The sequence below is a fragment of the Lepus europaeus genome, chromosome 3 (assembly GCF_033115175.1).
Source record: "Lepus europaeus isolate LE1 chromosome 3, mLepTim1.pri, whole genome shotgun sequence".
NCBI classification, from domain to species: domain Eukaryota; kingdom Metazoa; phylum Chordata; class Mammalia; order Lagomorpha; family Leporidae; genus Lepus; species Lepus europaeus.
In genome coordinates this window covers 89734491-89756025 of record NC_084829.1, presented here as the reverse complement: position 1 = coordinate 89756025, position 21535 = coordinate 89734491, and the positions used below count along the sequence as shown (strand labels likewise).

At 35.8% G+C, this 21535-nt stretch overlaps 2 pseudogenes; both read left to right on the top strand.

The window, feature by feature from the left end:
* Positions 1 to 3470: 3470 nt before the first annotated feature.
* Positions 3471 to 4168, top strand: LOC133756597 (ADP/ATP translocase 2-like; annotated as a pseudogene).
* An 11578-nt stretch (positions 4169 to 15746) lies between these two features.
* LOC133756596 (glutaminase liver isoform, mitochondrial-like) overlaps positions 15747 to 21535 on the top strand; it is a 128137-nt pseudogene continuing 122348 nt past the window's right edge.

Sequence of the window (21535 nt, the reverse complement as noted above, 5' to 3'; positions counted from 1 at the left end):
TTGCTTCTGATCCAACTTCCTGCTAAAGCACAATGGGAAGCAGCAGATGATGGCTGAAATGCTTAGATCCCTGCCACCCGTGTGAGAAATCCATGTAGAATTCTTAGCTCCTGGCTTGTCCCTGACCCAGCTCTGGCTGTTGCAGCATTTAGGGAGTGGACCAATGTATGGAAGATTCTCTCTCTCTTTAGCTCTCGCTCTCACCGCTCTGCTCAGTCTCAGCGTCTTTCAGACAGGTGAAAATAAACAAATAAGCATGTGATCATCACAATGACATATGTCATATAGTAGTGAGTTGATCGTGAAAAAAGTAAGGATCTATCAAAATGAACTAAACATTGAAGGGAGCTGTGAACATTCACCAGGCTGGTTGCAGAAATTAAGAAAAGACATGGCATTATATTTTTAAAATATTTATGATGAAAAAGTATCTGCTAGTTTCAAAGAAGGAGAGAAAGTCATTGACACATTTGCCAAGATTATCACTGATGAAAATATGACACCAGGAAAAGTCTGTAATGCTGATTGAATATCACTGTCTTGGCATTTTTGTCCCCGTAAGGACATTTACTAAATTCAGCTGATGAGTTCCCAAAGGAATTAAGGAGTCCGAGGACCAAATAACTGTGCCAGGATGTTTTACTGTAGCAAACATGAGTGCGAATAGGCAAAAGTTTATGTCCGCACTACTTTACAACTCTGCCATATGACATGTGTTACTGTGATGCAGATGGAGCCACTCTTTCCGTAAGGGATTTTTAGCTGTGTGTAATGAACTTCATCACATTCTGAATAGAACTTCAATAGCATATCCTTCTGTTTCTTCAGGCCACACGTTGTGGTCATTCCAATATCAAATTCTTCTGTAATATATGCTGCATTTTCATTATTGTCCAATTTCTCTAGCAGCTTGGTATTTTTGGCTATAGATAAACATAAATACCTCATTGTATCATCATCATTACTATCCATAGAGATATGCAGGCCTTTTTGGGATCTTTAAGCAATATCTTTAAACCATAAAAAAACAAATAAGCTAAAAGCACAGTGGTTTATGCGTGTTGGTGGCACTAGGTGAGGCATCAGGAAGTACCAGCTGTTCTACATCCAGCCTTTATATTTATTTAGCTGCACATTTTATTATTGTGGGTTTGCCTGTGTGATGGAACTGAGGCGTCAGCAGAAAGCACATGTCATGGTTGGTGAACTGGGGGGATCATTTCCCCCTCATGGGTGCTGAAGTGCTGTACATACACTTGCATTTTGATTGGAACTTTTCACCTGAGATCAAGTATAGTGTTTTCCATTTGTGGTAGCATGAAAGTACTCATGATAGGTTTTTGGAATATTTTCAGTTTCAGATTTTTGGAAAAAAGTTGCCCAATCTTACTCAAATTAATATTTTCAGCAGCTTTTGTCAGTTTATCATTCTCTAATCCTTAATATACTTTGTACTCTTTACTTAAGGATATCATTCTGTTCTCTTTTTTTTTTATTCCAAGATCCATGGTTATTCCTAAGACTCCCTGTTTGGTTTATATTTCTCTCAAAAATTTAATGTTCAGAACTCCAGAGCTCTTTTAGGGCTTATTTCTCATGTAGTTTCTCATTCCTCTAATCTCTTGGTAGTTTTAAATCTCAAGCGTTTAAATGCCCATATATGCACCTTCAGACTTCTTTTGCAAGCTCTCAATCAATTTATCCAACTGCCTGGGCATCTTGCCCTGGTGTATCACTGGGATTTAACAATTTTCATATCCAAAACTAAATTCTCTCAAACTGCACTGCCAGTAGCCTTTCCCGGCTCAGTTGATGACAAGCATGCTTTTAATTTTTTTAAAAAAATATTTAAGGTATACACATTCCATGTATTTCATGTATAGTTTTAGAAACATGGTGATACTTCCCGCCCTACCCTCTCTCCTGCCCACACTTCCCTTTTATTCCTCCTCCCTCTCCTACTCCCACTCTCAATTTTTATAAAGATCTATTTTCAGTTTACTTCATACTCATAAGATTAATTCTACATTAAGTAAATAATTCAAAAAATAGCATGAAGAAAAAATACACTTCACCTCAACAGTCAAGACAAGAGCTGTAAACAATCATGGAATCTCGAAATGTCAATTCACTTCAGTACACTGCATCATAGGTACTTTGTTAGTTACCACAGATCACAGAAAATTCATGAATGATTATGGATTGCTCTTTGTCTCATAACTCAGATATAATTCAGTCTCAGACTTGGAAAAACCTGTCCACTGCTCCCACTCTAGCCCTGACTTTAACCACAATATCTTTCTATCTTGTAATCTCTGCCCTTAGTCTCCTAGATTCTAATCTCTACAAAATAAGAGTGAATCACGAAAAGTGTGTGTCAGATTATGCCTCTGCCTTTACCAAACTCTCCTTCCTATTTCACTCAGAATAAATTTCAGTCCTTAAAACAATATAAACCACATCAAAATGTGACTTTCATTTCATCTCTGAATCCCTTTGCATTCTCTTCCTTCTTCATTATTAAATTCAATTTCCTACTACTTTTTTAGGTGTATCAAACATACTGTCAGTTGGGGCCTTTGCATTTGTTTTACCTATTTCTTGGTGTGCTGTGTCCCTAGATATCCAATATATTGTCTCTCATCTCTTTCATATGCTTCTTCAAAATTCACTTTCTCAAATCAAGCCTATTGTGACCAACCATTTAAAATTATGTAGTTTCCAGCACTCCTTATACCTCTTACACCACTTCACATCTTTCCTCACAATTTAACATCTTCCAGCCAATTCAGCTATTCATGTATGTTTATGATCTTCCTCCCAACATCAAAATACAAGCTGGACTGGGGATGATCATCTTTGTTAATTGTGTTCACTCTTCCATCCCAATTACTATCAAAAAGCACTTCAAAATATTTTAATAACTTTCCAAATGATGTCTTCAAACAATTCATTCACAAGTGCTAAGACCCAGAATGTCACTCTAGCTTTCTCTTTGAGTAGAAGGCATTTAAAAGAATAGAATATAAGGCCGGCATCGGGGCTCAATAGGTAGAGACCTGTGGCACCGGCACACCGGGTTCTAGTCCCGGTCGGGGCCCCGGATTCTATCCCGGTTGCTCCTCTTCCAGTCCAGCTCTCTGCAATGGCCCGGGAGTGCAGTGGAGGATGGCCCAGGTGCTTGGGCCCTGCACCTGCAAGGGAGACCAGGAGAAACACCTGGCTCCTGGCTACGGATCAGTGTGGTACCCTGGCTGCAGCGCACTGACCGCAGTGGTCATTGGGGAGTGAACCAATGGCAAAGGAAGACCTTTCTCTCTCTCTCTCTCTATCTCACTGTCCACTTTCCCTGTCAAAAAAAAAAAAAAAAAAGAAAAAAAAGAAAAAAGAATAGAATATAGAGTCCCGGAGTCAAAGCCGGTTCCTGCCCAGTCCTGTTCCACAGTCCCTGGCTCCTCTCTCCTCCCAACATGACAGATGCTGTTGTGTCCTTCACCAAGGACTCCTGGCAGGGGGAGTGGCTGTGGCCATCTCCAAGACCTCGGTAGCGCCCTTCGAGAGGGTCAAGCTGCTGCTGCAGGTGCAGCATGCCAGTAAGCAAACCACTGCCGATAAGCAATACAGGGGCCTTATAGACTGCATGGTTCATATCCCCAAGGAGCAGGGAGTCCTGTCCTTCTGGCGTGGTAACCTGACCAATGTCATCACTTACTTCCCCATCCAGGCTTTCAACTTTGCCTTCAAAGATTAATATAAGCAGATCTTTTTGGGTGGTGTGGACAAGAGGACTAACCCAGTTTGGGCGCTACTTTTCAGGGAATCTGGTATCAGGTGGTGCTGCTGGAGCCACATCCATGGTTTTCATGTACCCTCTTGATATTGCCCATACCCATCTAGCAGCTGATGTGGGCAAAGCTGGAGCTGAAAGGGAATTCAAAGGCCTCGGTGACTGCCTGGTTAAGATCTACAAATCTGATGGGATTAGGGGCCTGTACCAAGGTTTTAATGTGTCTGTACAGGGCATTATCATCTGCTGAGCTGTCTACTTCGGTATCTATGACACTGCAAAAGGAATGCTCCAGATCCCAAGAACACGCAAATCTTCATCAGCTGGATGATCACGCAGTCTGTCACTACTGTTGCTGGGTTGACTTCCTATCCATCTTGAGCATTCTTGACAGGCTCTTGTCTGTTTATCAAAAGCAACTATGTGCTGGTTGAAAATGGGAAGCAATAATATTCTTCTGACCAGTTTTCTCTTAAAGATATTTCCATTATGATGATGATGGGACCCAACTACATTTTTTTTTATTTCAGACACTCCTGATAAATACTTTGAAGAAATAAAAATATACACAATAAAAAAATAAAATGATGGCATGTGTGTTTTATTCAAGAATATATCAGTCATACATTTGGGAAGGGTTCACTTTCTCTTGTTTATTATATTGATTTTTTTCTCATTCATAAACTTCAGTCAGCAAAAATGTATTCATACTCATTGAAAAGGCAAAAAAAACTACAATATTATAATTGGCTATTGAGCTACAAAGCTAAGTCATTATTAACTCTCCTTTAATTTTTCTTTTTCTAAAAATATTTATTTTATTTTATTGAGGTGTAAAGAGAGATTGAGTTCTCATCTTCTAGTTCATCCCCCAAATGCCCACAACATTTGGGACAGACTGAAATTAGAAACTGGGAATGCAAACCAAGTACCACGTGTGTGGAAGGCATCCAACTATTTGATCCACCACTAGCTATCTTCCAGGGTTTGCATTGGCAGGAAACTAAAATCTGGAACAGCAACTGGGAATCAAACAACACTTTTATATGTGATAGATATCTAAACTATTAAGCCAAATGCCCTCGCTGACACTTTTTTAAAACTTATTTTTAAATTGACAAATAGAAATTACACATATTTATGGTGTACAATGTGATATTTTGATGACTATTGTATTGATTTCAGAGAAGTAAAGTAACACATCAGGATTAAAGAAACAGATTTTCACTGGACATAGCAGCTATTGATATGGCTTGAAAATATTTTGAGGGAACTTAAATGAGAACTACTTTCAGAGTGGGAGAGGTATGCAGGAAATGATTTTCATTTTCATATAGGCAATTTCCAATAGCATGCACAAGAACTTGAAAGATAGCAAACACCTTGATCAGACCTAGGAAATCTAGGTCTAGACATGCAGGTACCTATCAGTGAAGTTCTTTAACAGGTTTGGAAGAGAATGCAGCACTTCTATGAAATAATTGTAAATGCATCTATACTGCCACTATTCCTTTTAAAAAGTATTTTAGATTTCAAATAGGCTTTGCTAAATATTTATGTAGTCCAATTTTTGCTTTTGTGGATAAAATGGAGGAATGAGTCTATGCCCATCCAAGGGAAGTACAACTGCAGAATGAGTGTATTCAGAATGAGGGAGTGCAGATGGCACACTTCAGATGAGAACAAGTAGGACAGATGTCTACAACCAGAGAGCACATTTAAAGAGCAAGTGTGACAGGTTTGTGAAACATGTTTACACTTCCCTGGAATTTCTATAACATTACTGCAGAAGAATGTTATCATTCATTAACACAGTCTAAAGGAAGATGGAAAGGAAGCTCAGGCTTGAATGACTGGATACCTAGAAGGAAATAGCTGATGAGCTGGTGATTTGGGGGGAAATTTCTCTTATGTTTAGAATAAAAAAAAACTTGAGACCATTTTTAGTCAAATATAAAGGAAAAATTTAGTGGATAAAATTGTTGGCAGAGGGAAAATTGTGCAATGACCTAAATGCTTAAATATATCATAGAGTCAAGTTTTCTGAAAATTTACAATGAAATTATTATTGAAAATATGGATATTAGACATAGTGCAGGCCGTGGCGGTCATTAAGGGAAGGAACCAATGGAAGGAAGACCTTTTTCTCTGTCACTCTCTCACTGTCTATAATTCTACCTGTCAAATAAATAAAAAGAAAGAAAACATGGATATTAGAATGTTAGATTTAAAGTAAGTTTAGATAGGGTGATTTTTGTCTCTGGTAGAAGAATTAACAGAATTAAGAAAGGAAGATAGCATAGCTCATAAAACTTAGGGAGAATAAAATTTTAAACAAATATCTTAGGAGTATAAATAAAAAGAATGATAATCAGCATGAGTTTCCAAAATTTAAAAGACATTTCTTAAGATATTTTATAAGAAATGATCACTTCCTGAATTAATAACCAGTATTTGTGTGTACTGTATTTGTGTGGACTTGTAGGTAATTAGTAGAAGAATATTAGCTTTAAAACTTCATTAATAGGACATGTAATTGTTTTCCATGCAATTTCCACACTTCAGCAGTTATCATGGAAACTATATTAAATTGTATTATATTAGATCAGTGATTTTTCTGGTGTGTATAGAAAGTGTTATAGAAAAGAAAATATGTATAGGCTTTGACAAGATGTAGTTATCCTCATTTTTGTGACTTATTCCTTTTAGTTCCAAAGTGGCGTAAATAAACCAGAAACATCCTAATATTTTTACTAATACCTTTTACAAATATTTATTTTATTTTATTGAAAGAGACACATGAAGAAGTGATAGATATAGATCTCTTATCTATTAGTTCACTTCCTATTTGCCTGCAATATCCAGTACTGGCCCAAAATGAACCCAAGAGCCAGGAATTCAGTCCATTTCTCCCACATGAGTGTCAAGAACCCAACCTCTTGCACCACCATCTGCTGCTTCCTAGGGTGAACATCAGGAAAAATGTGGAATCAGGAGCAAAGCTGGATCTTGAACCCAAGTACTATGACACAGGATGTGTCCATGCCACATGCGGTTTTAACTACTACACCAAGCATACACCCCAGCACCATTGCCTTTTTAAAGAAAATAAAAAATTAAATTTAAAATGAAAGTAAATATGTTGTAAATTATCCTTAAGATTCTCTATAATCCTTGGATGTGGGAGATGAGAAAAGTTTGAAATTTAGTGGTATTAGCTGTTGAAGCTCACATTTCTGGTTCTACATTAGCAAATTAATGAGAATTTCAAGATGGCAGATTAGGGAATGACATAACTGCACTAGGCTCTGAATGAACAGTGAAAAAAAGTGTAGGAAGTGAACTTTCAGGGGAGAATTAGAGAGAAAACGGCACTGAAAACTCTACAAGAGGCAGAAGAATGCCATGGACATGTGTGGAAGTATGGACATGCAGCAGAAACATGGACACAACACACAGCTACAGCAACTGAGGGCCAGAGTAGGTGGCAGCTTGGAGACAGAGGTGAGAGCGGACTGCAGCAAACCGTGGTGATACAGATGGAGGGAGAGTGTGGTGTGAGTCCAGAGTGGAGACCTGGAGCCTAGCAGTTGCCACGGTTGCCCGCAGACTCAGTGGAAGTAGAGGGGACATGTTTAATCTCAGCCTAACTTCCCCACAACAATGCCTAATGCCTGGTTGATGAAGGGTGGGTACCATTTTGGGTTTGGGCAGGAGCTGCAGAAACCTTTGTGTGTGCTCACAGCAATTGGCTGAGAAAGGACACCATCTTTGCAGTTATGGAGGCAGTGATGGGGAAAGAGCAATTTTTGGCCAGTGGCTCTTAGGTACTTCTGTGATCTTGAGTTTCTAGTAGAGCCAAAAATCTGCAGTTCCCACTGACTTTGAGCCTGGCTAGGAGGTGGCTGGGAACCCACATAGAATTGTGAGGCACCCCAAGACTCTTGGGATCAAAGTGCTTAGGCAGAACTGACTTGGGAAACATCTGCCTCTTTTTTGCAGAGCAAAACCTCTGCATCCAATGACAGTGGAAGCCCTATGTGTTGAGACCATGAGGACTCAATGGTTACATGAGAGGGTGCATGGTGTAGCTGGGTCTCTGAGCAATCACTGGGTGTGGCTCAACATGTTTGGAACTCCTTGGTTGCTTGAGGTGGGCCACTGCAGTGGGAATTCTGTTCACAGTGAGGACTGCACAGATAATTTGTGCAATTCATATTGTGGTGCAGATAAGTGTTGAATAGACTAGGGGCTAATACTCAGGCATTACTCAGGTTGGAGGAGAGGGGGTGAAGGGGAATTCACACCAACTGAGGTGCCTGGAACTTTCTCTAGGATAGATGACATACTAGGCCATAAAGCAAATCTCAGCAAATTCAAAAAAATCAAAAACATAACACGTATCTTCCATGAGCACAATGGAATGAAGCTGGAAATCCACAACTCAGGAATCTCTAGGTTATATGCAAACACAGGGAGAATGAACAACATGGCCCAGAATGAACAATGGGTCATAGAAGAAATCAAAAGAGACATCAAAAAAATCTGTAAACTAATGAAGACAACAATATGTCATATCAAAACTTATGGGATAAAACAAAAACAGTGTTAAGAGGGAAGTTTATAGCAATTAGTGCCTACATGAACAAATTGGAAAGGTACCAAATAAATGAATTATCAATGATATCAAGGACCTAGAAAAATAGCAACAACAAAAAAAATCCCAATTTAATAGGAGGAACAAAATAATTAAAGTTAGAAAATGGAGTGGGAAAGGGAGCAGGAGATAGGAGAGTTGTGGGTGGGAGGGAAGTTATGGGGGGAAACCATTGTAATCCATAAACTGTACTTTGGAAAATTATATTTATTAAATAAAAGTTAAAAATAAAAAAGAAAAGAAATAGATAAAATTGAAACAAAAATTACAAAAATCAGTGAAATGGAGGGCTTTTTTTGAAAAAATAAGCAAAATTGATACACTATTGGACCAAATAACCAAAAAAAAAAAAAAAGAGAGAAAGAAAACTCAAATCAATAAAATCAGAGAAGAAAAATGAAATGTATCTACATATACTATAGAAACAAAACAATCATCAGGAATTACTACAAATGGCTGTATTCCAAAGAATTAGGAAACCTAGAAGAATGAATAGGTTCCTAGACACATACAACCAAAATTGAGTCATAAAGACATAGAAAACCAAAACAGAATAATAACCAAGTTGGAAACTGAATCATTAACAAAGACCCTCCTAACAACAACAACAATAACAAAAAACAACAACTGGATCACTTCACTGCTGTATTCTACCAGACATGTAAAAATAACTAATTCTATTTCCTCTCAAGCTATTCGAAACAACTGAAAGGGAGGGAATCCTCCCACATTTCCTCTATGAAGTCTGCATCACTTTAATTCCTAAACCAGAAAAAGAGACAACAGAACAGGAAATATAGACCAATATTCCTGATGAACATAGATGCAAAAACCCTCTCAAAATATTCCCTAATCAAATCCAACAACACATCAGAAAGATCATTCACCAAGACCAAGAGGGATTTATCCCTGGTATGCAGGGTTGGTTCAACGTTTGTAAGTCAACAAATGTGACACAGCACGTTAACACACTGAAGAACAAAAACCATATGGTTATCTCAACAGATGCAGAGAAAGCATTGAATAAGATACATCATTTAATGATGAAAACCTTAAGCAATTTGGGTATACAAGGAACATTCTTCAACACAATCAAGACGATTTATGGGGGCCGATGCTGTGGCGTAATGGGTAAAGCCGCTGCCTATACTGCTGGCATCCCATATGGGTGCCGGTTCGAGTCCTGGCTGCTGCACTTCCAATCCAGCTCTCTGCTATGGCCTGGGAAAGCAGTAGAGGGTGGCCCAAGGCCTTGGGCTCCTGCACCCATGGGGGAGCATGGCTTCGGATCGGCACAGCTCTGGCCATTGTAGCCAACTGGGGATGGAAGACCTTTCTATCTCTACCTTTAAAAAAAATTTTAAAAGACGATTTATGACAAACCCATGACCATATTCCTACTGAATGGGGAAAAGCTGGAAGCCTTCCCCCTATTCAGAACCAGATAACTATACCCATTTTCACCATTACTCCATGAAGTTCTAGCCAGGTCTGCTAGGCAAGAAAAATAAATCAAAGGGATACAAAATGAAGAAGAGAAAATCAAACTATCCCTATTTGCAGATGACATGATTCTATATATAGAGGATCCAACAGATTCCACTGAGAGATTATTGGAACTCATAAAAGTGTCTGATAAATTGTCTGGATATAAAATCAACAAAGAAAAATCAATAGCCTTTGTATACACAAACAGTTCATGCTGAGAAAGAGTGTTTAACATCAGTTAAACAACTGCTCCAAAAAAGATCAAATTTCATGGAATAAGTTTAACCAAGGGTGTCAAAGATCTCTATAGTGAAAATTAAAATGATATTGGAGAAAGAAATGGAAGAAGACCTTAAAATGGAAAAATCTTCCATGTTCATGGGTTGGAAGAATAAACATCATCAAAATGTCCATTCTACAAAAAGCAATATACAGATTCAATACAATCCCAATCAAAATACCAACAGCATTCATCGTAGATCTGGGAAAAAATGATGCTAAGATTCATGTGGGAACACAAGAGATATGGAATACCTAAAGCAATCTTACATAAAATAAAAACCAAGCCAGAAGCATCACAATACCAGATTTCAAGACATAACTACAGGACAGCTATAATCAAAATATCCTGGTACTGGTACAAAAACAAATGGATAGGCCAATGGAAAAATATAGAAATGCCAGATCAATCCAAGCATCTACAACCAACTTATATTTGAAAAGAAGCTAATATCAATCCCTGGAGCAAGAAAAGTCTCTCAAAAAATGGTGCTGGGAAAACTGATGTTAAAGATCTCTATGATGAGAATTACACAATTTTTAAAAAGAAATAGAAGAGGATACCAAAAAATGGAAAAACCTTCCATGCTCATGGATTGGAAGAATGAATATTGTCAAAATGTCCATTCTCCCAAAAGCAGTTTATAGATTCAATGAGATACCAATCAAAATACCAAAGACATTCTTCTCAGATCTAGAAAAAATGATGCTGAAATTCATATAGAGGCACTGGAGACCTTGAATATCTAAGGCAATCTTACACAACAAATACAAAGCCAGAAGCATCACAATACCAGATTTCAGGACATCCTACAGGGCAGTTGTAATCAAAACAGCATGGTACTGGTAGAGAAACAGATGGATACACCAATGGAACAGAATAAAAACACCAGAAATCAATCCAAACATCTACAGCTAACTTATATTTGATCAAGGATCTAAAACCAATTCCTGGAGTAAGAACAGTCTATTCAACCAATGGTGCTGGGAAAATTGGATTTCCATGTGCAGAAGCATGAAGCAAGACCCCCACCTAACACCTTACAAAAAAATCCACTCAAAATGGATTAAACACCCAATACCATCAAATTATTAGAGAACATCAGGGAAACCCTGCAAGGCATTCGCACAAAGAGTCATTGGAAAAGATCTCAGTGGCACAGGCAATCAAAGCCAAAATTAACAAATGGAATTATATCAAATTGAGAAGCTTCTGCATTGCAAAGGAAACACTCAGGAAAGTGAAGAGGCAACCAACAGAATGGAAGAAATTATTTGCAAACTATTCAACTGATAAAGAATTAATAACCAGAATATATAAATAAATCAAGAAACTCAACAACAGCAAAACAAACAACCCATTTAGGAAATGGGTAAAGGACTTAGACGTTTTTTGTTTTTTGTTTTTTGTTTTTTTTTTTCAAAAGAGGAAATGCAAATGACCAACAGACACATGAAAAAATGCTCAGGATCACTAGCTGTCAGGGAAATGCAAATCAAAAGCTCGATGAAGTTTTACCTCAGTCCTGTTAGAATGTCTCGCCTACAGAAATCAACAAAGAACAAATGCTGTCAAGGATGTGAGGGAAATGTACCTTACTCCATCTTTGGTGGGAATATAAACTGGTACAGCCCCTGTGGGAGACAGGATGGAGAAACCTCAGAATCTTGAATATAGACCTATCTTACGACCCAGCCACCTCATTCCTGTGAATTCACTCAAATCAAAAGAAATCAGCAAATGAAAGCTATCTGTACCCTCCATGTGCACTGCAGCACAATTGACGATAGCTAAGATATGGAATCAATCTGGAAGTCCATCAACTGTTGACTGGCTAAAGAAATTGTGGTATACATACACTATGGAGTACTACTCAGCATTAAAAAAAGAAATGAAATCATGTGTTTTGAACCAAGATGGATGCAACTGGAAACCACTATACTTAGTGAAATAAGCCATTTCCAAAAAGACAGATATCATATGTTTTCCTTGATCTGAGGTAACTAATAGAGTACTTAAAATGTAATGTACTATGGTAAAATTGACATTTTGATATTTGATGACCATTTACAGCCTTTGGCTTCTCCATTGTGGAACAGTGTTTTTTCTCTATACTATCTATTGGACTCTTTTACTTAGTGTAGGGCTAACTATATTATCATTAAGTGAACTGAAAATAGGTCTTTGTAAAAATTAAGAGTAGGAAGGCGAGGGAAGAGAAAGAAAGTTTGGAGCATGCGTGGAGGGAGGGGAGAGGGTGGAAAATATCACTATGTTCCTAAATCTGTTTATATGAAATATATGAAACTTGTATAACTTAAATAAAATTTTAAAAAATATTTAAAAATGTACTTTCTTACTTCACATTTTGTTTCAAATGATGTTTTAAAGACAAATGACCACATTTAGAAAAGGAATAATCAAATTTATAACAACCTGAATGTAGTTTTCATTTAGTAAGAAATTAATAATTTAGAATATAATCTTTTTATTAGTATAATACATGTTAGTTTTAGATTTCATTTGATTCATATAAGCTTACAAGTTAATAGGGCTTATTTCTAAGTCTCTACTTCACTCTCCCAAAAATGTAGTGATGAAGAATATATGTTTTGAGTGATAATTGTTTTGAAACTCAAAGAAACACAGAGTTATCTGAAGAGGATCAGGTGAATTCTGTGGAATGTAGACAATTATTTTGAACTCTAGATATTCATGTTCATTGAAAATACTTTTTTCTACCCATGTAACAGTAAATTATTTTTTCCTAAATTTTTATAGTAAGGGATTTTATCACGTAAAGATGTAAATTCCTTGCATAAAACATGTATACAGTAATGAACAAAAATAGTTAGCATGCAATGAATATTCAATAAATTTCGCATATTTTTAAAGTAATCATTTAATTTTTCAAAATCAGTCAGTACAGCCAGTGCTGCAGCTCAATAGGCTAATCCTCTGCCTGCGGCGCTGGCACACCAGGTTCTAGTCCTGGTCGGCGCATCAGATTCTATCACGGTTGCTCCTCTTCCAGTCCAGCTCTCTGCTGTGGCCCGGGAGTGCAGTGGAGGATGGCCCAGGTCCTTGGGCCCTGCACCCACATGGGAGACCAGGAGAAGCACCTGGCTTCTGACGTCAGATCAGTGCGGTGCACTGGCTGCACCGCGCCGGCCGCAGCGGCCACTGGGGAGTGAACCAACGGAAAACGAAAGGCCTTTTCTCTGTCTCTCTCTCTCACTGTCCACTCTGCCTGTCAAAAAAAAAAAAAAAATCAGTCAGTACAAACCACTTATATCTGAAGTCCACAGGAATTTTTTCTGTTTGTGTTTATTGTTTTTATGTGTGATTACTCTTAATTTTCTACTGAATCAATTTCAATTAAATATCAATAATATCAATAAAGATTGCATTGTAATCTTTTGACATTTGTAAATTTTACATTAGATGTATCCATTTCAAAGACTACAAAATATTTTTCCAAATTGTTTTGTACATTGTGCTTATGCAATTCATTAATTTCTAAAAGAGTTTTTATTTGCCTATTAGACATGGTTTCAAGAAAAAAATGAGGTAGAACTGGAGAGAAAAAATATATGCATTACTTATCATATTTAGTTTAATATTTGCAAATATATACTGATGAAGAAATCATAAGTTTATTTGCAAAATTTAAACAAGACTTATATCAATCACAGGTGTGTACATTCATGCTGAAGAAATTCTTAAACAATTTTTATCCTTCTGTCCATTGGAAAACCATCAAAAGTGTTCCTAATTTCTTGGAACTAAAAAAAAAAAGTAATTCAAGATAATACCATCTTTCACATTTATTTCCATCAAAGCAATTAAGAATATACTTTAATTCACATGGTAAACTAATTTTATATATGCTTCAAGCCTAATTTATTTTTCCAGTGGCTTATTTAACAAAGAAGGAACTACCTATACTTTATTAGCTGTGAGAATTGGCACAAGTATTAAAAATCAGGATCTAGAACTTATAGCAATTGGAATCATCTTGAAGTTAGTTTATAAGTTATAACATATTCCAGGCTTTGGAAGAAATAAAAATTCCTACTAAACTGGGAATAGAATAAATTAATAAGCATACTTGAATTATTGATAACAGTAGAAACTTTTTAATGTGGTCATCTCCTATGATCAGTTTCTTCACAGCTCTTATGTCTTCTTTCATGATTTTACCAACTCTGGCTTCCCATGCTATAAATGTAATTCAGGCTCTCTTTGGGCTTGGTTTTCACAATTTTTGAACTATCAAAACTTTTTTAAATCTGATAGAATACTTCTGACTACAAAAATATAATACTCAGCTACAAGTAGTTAAGTAATGACAACTTTTAACATATTCATTTTATAAGAAACAAGAGGGGGGCAGTTTCAGAGTTCTGCAGCAGCTCAATGTTTGTGTTAAGATTCAAGAGTGTCAAATTGTTAAGTCAACAACAGGAGTCACTGTGTACTTACATCTTATATGGGATCTGTCCTTAATGTGTTGTCTAATGTGAACTGATGCTATAACTAGTACTAAAATAGTATTTTTACACTTTGTGTTTCTGTGTAGGTGCAAACTGATGAAATCTTTGCTTAGTATATAAAGAATCGATCTTCTGTATATAAAGATAATTGAAAAAAAAACAAACCTGGTGTTAAATTGGAAATTGCATAGAAAATTAATTAATTTTTAAAAAATATCATGTAGGATCTCTGTCTTTAATGTGCTGTACACTGTTATTTAATGCTATAACTAGTACTCCAACAGTATTTTTTCACTTTGTGTTGCTATGTGGGTGCAAACTGTTGAAATCTTTACTTACTATATACTAAGATTCATATACTATAAGATTCATATACTATAAGATTCATATACTATATGAATCTTGATGTGAATGGAAGGGGAGAGGGAGCAGGAGAGGGGAGGGTTGCGGGTGGGAGGGAAGTTATGGGGGGGGGGGAGCCATTGCAATCCATAAGCTGTACTTTGGAAATTTATATTCATTAAATAAAAGTTTAAAAAAAGATTCAAGACACTTCCCAAGTTTGCTTATGACCTCTGTACTGAGTGGACAATGTCTCACTTTCAAGTAGAATGATTATTGCTACTGTATATAACATCATGTCTAAGAACTGTGACTTAGAGAATGGCTATTTGAGTTACTCTGGAGACCTTCCCTTCAGTGAAACTTCCAAAAATTATTTTAAGAACTATAAACTAACTAAAGTCTCTAAAATTACAGAAAGCCTTTTTTGCATATAGGGAAATACATTTAGAAAAATTTACTAAATCTTAATAAGAACAAATGAGAATGTGGCATTTGATCCATGGCACGAATCCATATAAAACAGTCTAAGAACAGTAGTCTCCGAGTGCAATAATGAGAACTCATTCATAAGAATGAGGTTGCACACCACAAGAAGCAAGGTAAGTGTCTTCTACCTCCACAAATTCTGTGTTTCTATAGCAGTGATGTCACTTAGAGAAGTGAGCCACTATCCTTGCTCTCAGCTCCAGAGACATGTCAGAGAACTTTCGTCCTGATGGAGGAACAAGTAAGAAGATCACAGAGCTCTGTAGCTCTTGTGAAGAAACTGGCATTAATTTAATGGAGTGTGGAGAAATAAAAATGTAGTAGCATTGTTTATTTTTGTTATGAATGTTTGTGGAGAAAAACTAAGAAGATGATAGTTGTTTCATTATGACAACAAATGAAATAGTAAATAAGTCAGAAATTTAAAAAGGTGAAACAGGGAAAGAGATAGCTAAAAAAAAAAAAAAAAAAAAAAAAAAGCAAAACAAACAAACAAAAAACACCTCTCCTGTTATTGGAAAACCCGGAATGGCTAAAGCAGTAAAACAGTTTGAGTTAAACTGGGTCAGAGTGTGTTGTTCCAAAGAGGTGTCAAAAACAATAGAATAATAAGGTAGTAATTAGTGGAGGCTAAGCTGAATGTTATAGTAAGAAGATAACTTAACGGAGAGAGAGGAGAAAGAGTCAAAGAGATATCAGTTAAAATCACTAGTATCACAGGAAGCAAGTAAAGATGAAATGTGCACAGGTTTGCAAATTCTAAGAAGTGACATCAGAAGCCATATACTGTGAAGGAAATACATTCCATTTAAAAAGTACAACAATATCACTAAATAAATTAATGAGAAAATAGTTGTATCAAACTGTGAGTATCAACAGAGAAAGACAATGAGAGAGAGAGAGAGAGAGAGAGAGAGAGAGAGAGAGAGAGAGAATAGGAAATTGTGATTTACAAAAGGAGAAAAGCAAACAACAGAAATATACTTTGAGAAAGCCCAGATGTTGTTAACAAACAAAGGCATTAAGAACATATTATAAATATGTTTAATGAAGTAAAAAAGATGATGGCAATGCCTAGTAAAATAGAGTATATGACCAAGAGGCTATTTTAAAAAAATCAAATAGAAATTCTGAAGCTGAAAAGTATAATAAAAGACATGAAAAATTCACTAGAGAGCCTCATCAGCAGAATTTGCCAGCAGGAAAAAAAATCAGTGATTTTAAGGATAGATTAATATCACACAATTTTAAAAAAGAAGAAACATGTAAAAATCAAAAATATTGCAAATAAATATATGTATATGTTGTATCAGACACATAATAGGGCAAGAAAGAAGAAAGACAAAAAGAAGAAAAAAGTTTTACCAAAAATGTCTAAAAACTTTCCAAATATGAGGAAACAAACTAATGTACACAAGCATGAGATGAAAATAATCTAAGATAAATACAGAGATCCATTCTTACATCTTAAAAATCAAAATGTTGAATTATATCACTTCATCAGGAAAGAAGGTGTTGAAACTTTATGGCAATCACAAGGCCATACACTTATACATATACCGGTACATCCTATTATGCCCAACAAGTTTAGCAGGTGTATTTTCTTGGAAGTGGACTTAATTTCCTGAGCAGCCAGTCTGATAAGCCCTAGGTACAAATTCTGTGAGATTCTATGATCCTGAGCATGTTAAATGAGTACACAGGAGACAGACAGTCAACAGAATGCCTCTTCTTGGTCCTGCACTCTTTAGAGGCCCACTTTCTAACACAGTGGAGAAATTAGGTATTTCATTGAAGATAATAAACTAAACTTATAGTATTTCTCACAGTATTTTTTGAAAAAGTACTGTGTTTTCAATTAATTCTCGCATTTTAAATCTCATAGGCCATTAAGTAAAGTCAAAGGCCCTTTTGAGCCTTTAAATATGAAAGCTTTTCTAGAAATATTTAGTTTCCAGAAAGTAGCTTTAGCTCTGGTGATCCCAAAGCCCTCATTTACATGCTGTCAATCTTAGCTTTCGCCTTAGGATAGTTTTAGGGGGAAATGTACTGGGATGGGAGAGAATAGCTAATCTATTCCTTTCCTTATGGGTACATTTCAATTGCATATCATCAACAAAAGCAATTGTTTCCTCTGTCTGGCAGGAAAAAACAAAAAAAGAGATGACTAAGAGACCAGTAGAGTTTAACAAACTTTTCAAATAAAATTGTCAGATTAATATATAAAATATATAATATATGGACAGCAAGGCATCATATATATATATATATATATATATATATATATATATATATATCCACAAAGTTTCTGACCCATATTGCTCTGTGATTAAGGTACAATTTCTTGCTTCTGTTCCACAGTATAGAGGGCATCTGCATTCTTTGCACGGTGGACCCAACATTCTGATCTCTGCCTCCATTTTCATTTTTTAAAACACATATTTTATTTATTTGAAAGGCAGAGCCACAGAGAGATAGAGAGAGGGAGAGTCAGAGAGAGAGAGGTCTTCCATTCACTGGTTCACTCCCTACATGGCTGCAATGACTGAATTGGGCCAGGACAAAGTCGGGAGACAGAAGTTTCCTCAAGATTCCCATGTGAGTGCAGGGAGCCACGCACTTGGTCCATCCTCTGCTACTTTCCAAGGCACATTCATCATAGGTACCCGTACAGACAGAAATGGGTTATCTTATTAAAACTTTGCTGTCTTTCCTTTTTGACATGAAATGAAAGTTTCAGTCTATGTCAAATCTTTTATCACGTAATCTTATTAATGTTGGTGAGAGGTACTAAACCTGCTCCAAATTTTTGAGCATATTTGACAAAACAACTATTGTTGGCACATAGAAATGCCCAACATTTGATTCTATAAGGACTAAAGGTGTTTGCTAACTATCTTTATAGGCCTTAAAAAGGATTGTCATTATTTGGTCTACACTAAAGAGTTACTTTCTGCCTTACATCTGATTCCCGATAACAAGTCCCAGTGATAGATTGGTATATTTAACACAGAATTTCTGAACATCTGAATCAGTTAGGGTCTTTCTCTTTCCAAGTAATTGAAAACTCATCTCTGAAGCAAAACGTAGATAGATAATAGAATGATAAAAGTTAATAATAGATAAAACTCCTTGACTAGCCTGGTTGGCTCTCCCACATACTGATGGCTCTTAAACAGAATGAATCTCCCTTGGTGAAATGTGGTTTCTGCTCCTTCAGACCCCACACTAGACTACACATTGTAGACAAATTTATTTTGTATATTACCTATACTAATTATAAATGGAATAAACAGTGAAATATGTGCAACATATATCTTCCAAAGTTCAAAAATAAAATTGTTTAATGGAATAATTCTTCTAATGGGTGTTAAATAAATTATTGAATGTACAGTTCCTCTACTAGACTCTTGTCTTCAATTATTCCTTGCAAACTTTGCTTTCCTGCAAGAAACACCAGGGCAACTCAACTCACTGCCTTTATTTCCTCTGTAGTACATTGGTGTATTCAAGATTAATTCACTCTGTCTGCACAAAACCCAGTAGATTTTATCAGGACAATCTATAATTTCTGTTGACAGCCCAACAATCTCAAGAGCAAAGGGTGTGGAGGAGATTTATTAGTTTCAGATCTCTTGTTTTAATGTATATATAGGTTCTCCCACTTATATCCGTCTTTCATTATGTCTTAACCAGTATTAGTTTGGATTTTAGTAATTATAAAAATCTCACAATTAGGTAGCTATAAACTTACCATCGAAAGCAGGTCATTTATGACAGTGGGACAATACATGTAAACTACAACTGTCATAGAAAGAAAACAGGATTACCTTTGAATTTGGCACACAACAGTTCATACTATTTTCTGGTTGAATTCTTTACTTAGTGTAGAGTTAATTTTATGGTATAAAGTTAACTGAAAATTGGTCTAGGTAAAAATTAAGAATGGTAATAAGAGAGGAAGGAGGAAGAAGGGTGGGAGTGTGGGTGGGAGGCAGGGTAGAGAGAAAGTTTCACTCTGTTCCTGAGTCTGTATATATGAAATTTGTATATCTTAAATAAAATGTAAAAGCAGTAATCATCAGGAAAAAAAACTTGAATGATATCCTTTCATAAATATATTATTTTCTTGTTTCTTTTTATTTGAATGGTAGAGTGACAGATAAGGAGAAAGAGTGATCTCCCATCTGCTGGTTTATTCCTCCACAGTCATAGTTGAACCAGGCTGAAAACAACAGCAGGATTCTAAGCACTTGTACCATGGTTTGCTGTCTCTCAAAGGCATCATCAGGAAGCTAGATCAGAACTGGAGGTGGGGCTCAATTTATGGAATGCAGGTGGCCCACACAATGCCATAACGGCTGTACCATAACGTTAACCTGCTCCATGTTTTCTTGTTTTTAATCAAAACACTGTGCTATAATGTTGCCTAGTACTTTCTTAATCTTCGTTTTTCATAGAGGAATAAATAATATCTGCAACCTTATTTATCATCTATATCTATCTTTCATCCACAAAATACCTTCTTAAAAGAAATATGGAAAATTGAAAAAGCATCTTTGAAGAAGCTCTAAAGAATTTCATATGGTTAGAAGTACAATGGATAAATATTAATTGTGAAAATCATAAAATGTGTATAGAAATTAAACATGAATTTTTAATTAATTTAGAGGTGGGCAATATGAAGAGCAAAAGAAATCAGGTAAAGAACAAGGAACGTGGCACCTTTTTTGTTGCTGGAAAACAACTCCCTTTCCCTATCAGCCAAATGTAGGCAAGGACCTAAGTACAACGCTGCATATAATTACAATAATCGTGTCATCATGGAAGAGGTACAGACTTTGCATTTTAACAGACAGTGAGAAAATGCTCCTCCCTTACATTTTGGATAGAAGCAATTGTAATAAACATTTGCTGTCATGTAAAAGTAACAACTTTAAAATCTACTGACAATTAAAACAGAATAAGTGTATCAAATTTAACAAAGGAGCAGACAGTCAGTTATAATGTGCTGCACACAATAAAGGACACACCAGCACTCATGGACAAAGGATGTGATTGAAAATAGACAGAAAAATACATCTAAATGGCCTATATATGGTCATTTAAAAATTAAAATAAAACAAATTATTTTTCAGTTGATTTGGAGTAGGCATTCATTTTCATAAAATGTTAAGAGCACACACCACATAATTTTTCTGCAGAACAAATTGTCATCAATTAGAGGTGTTAGATCTTTCAGAAATTTACTTCTAACTATTTCTTCTATAGATTGAGGTCATTTTCTTTCTTTTTTAATATGTTTTAAACATTTTATGAATACTATGCTTTTATAATTGGAAAGAACAATAAATGTCACATTGAAACTCTAAAATAAATATGAATATCTACTGTAACTTTGACCTCTCAGGAATTAAACAAAACATGTAAAAATGATTTTTCATTTCTGCTATTTTCTTTACATTATACATTAGTAGAGGACGATGTATAAATATAGATATACAAATGTAGGTCACCATAAACACTCACCAATTATAAAACATTTATATAAAATTTTGGGATGTGAGCCAGCTCTCTTACTATACAGGTGAGGTTTGCTTGCATTCCAGATTTGTGGTTAGCAAATTGATACTTTCAGAAGATAGTTAATGAAAGTACTCAACATTTACACAAAGCAAAGAACAACAAAGTATAAAAATAAAGTCCTCTGGACACAACAGATAACATATAACTCAGGGACAAATGCTGAAAGATAATTATTAATAGAAGGCATTTGTTATATATCTTATTAGTAATAATATTAATGGATACTGTTTATAGAGAACCCTCCATATGCTAGAACTTTGTAGACATATGTCTATTCACAGTGCAAAAAGGTGGGTTTTAAAATAATACCTGTTTTATAAATAAGAAAACTGAATCAAAGCAAATGTTTTTTTAAAAAATGTATTTAGATGATTCAATAATGAGGGGCTGGCACTGTGATGCAATGGGTT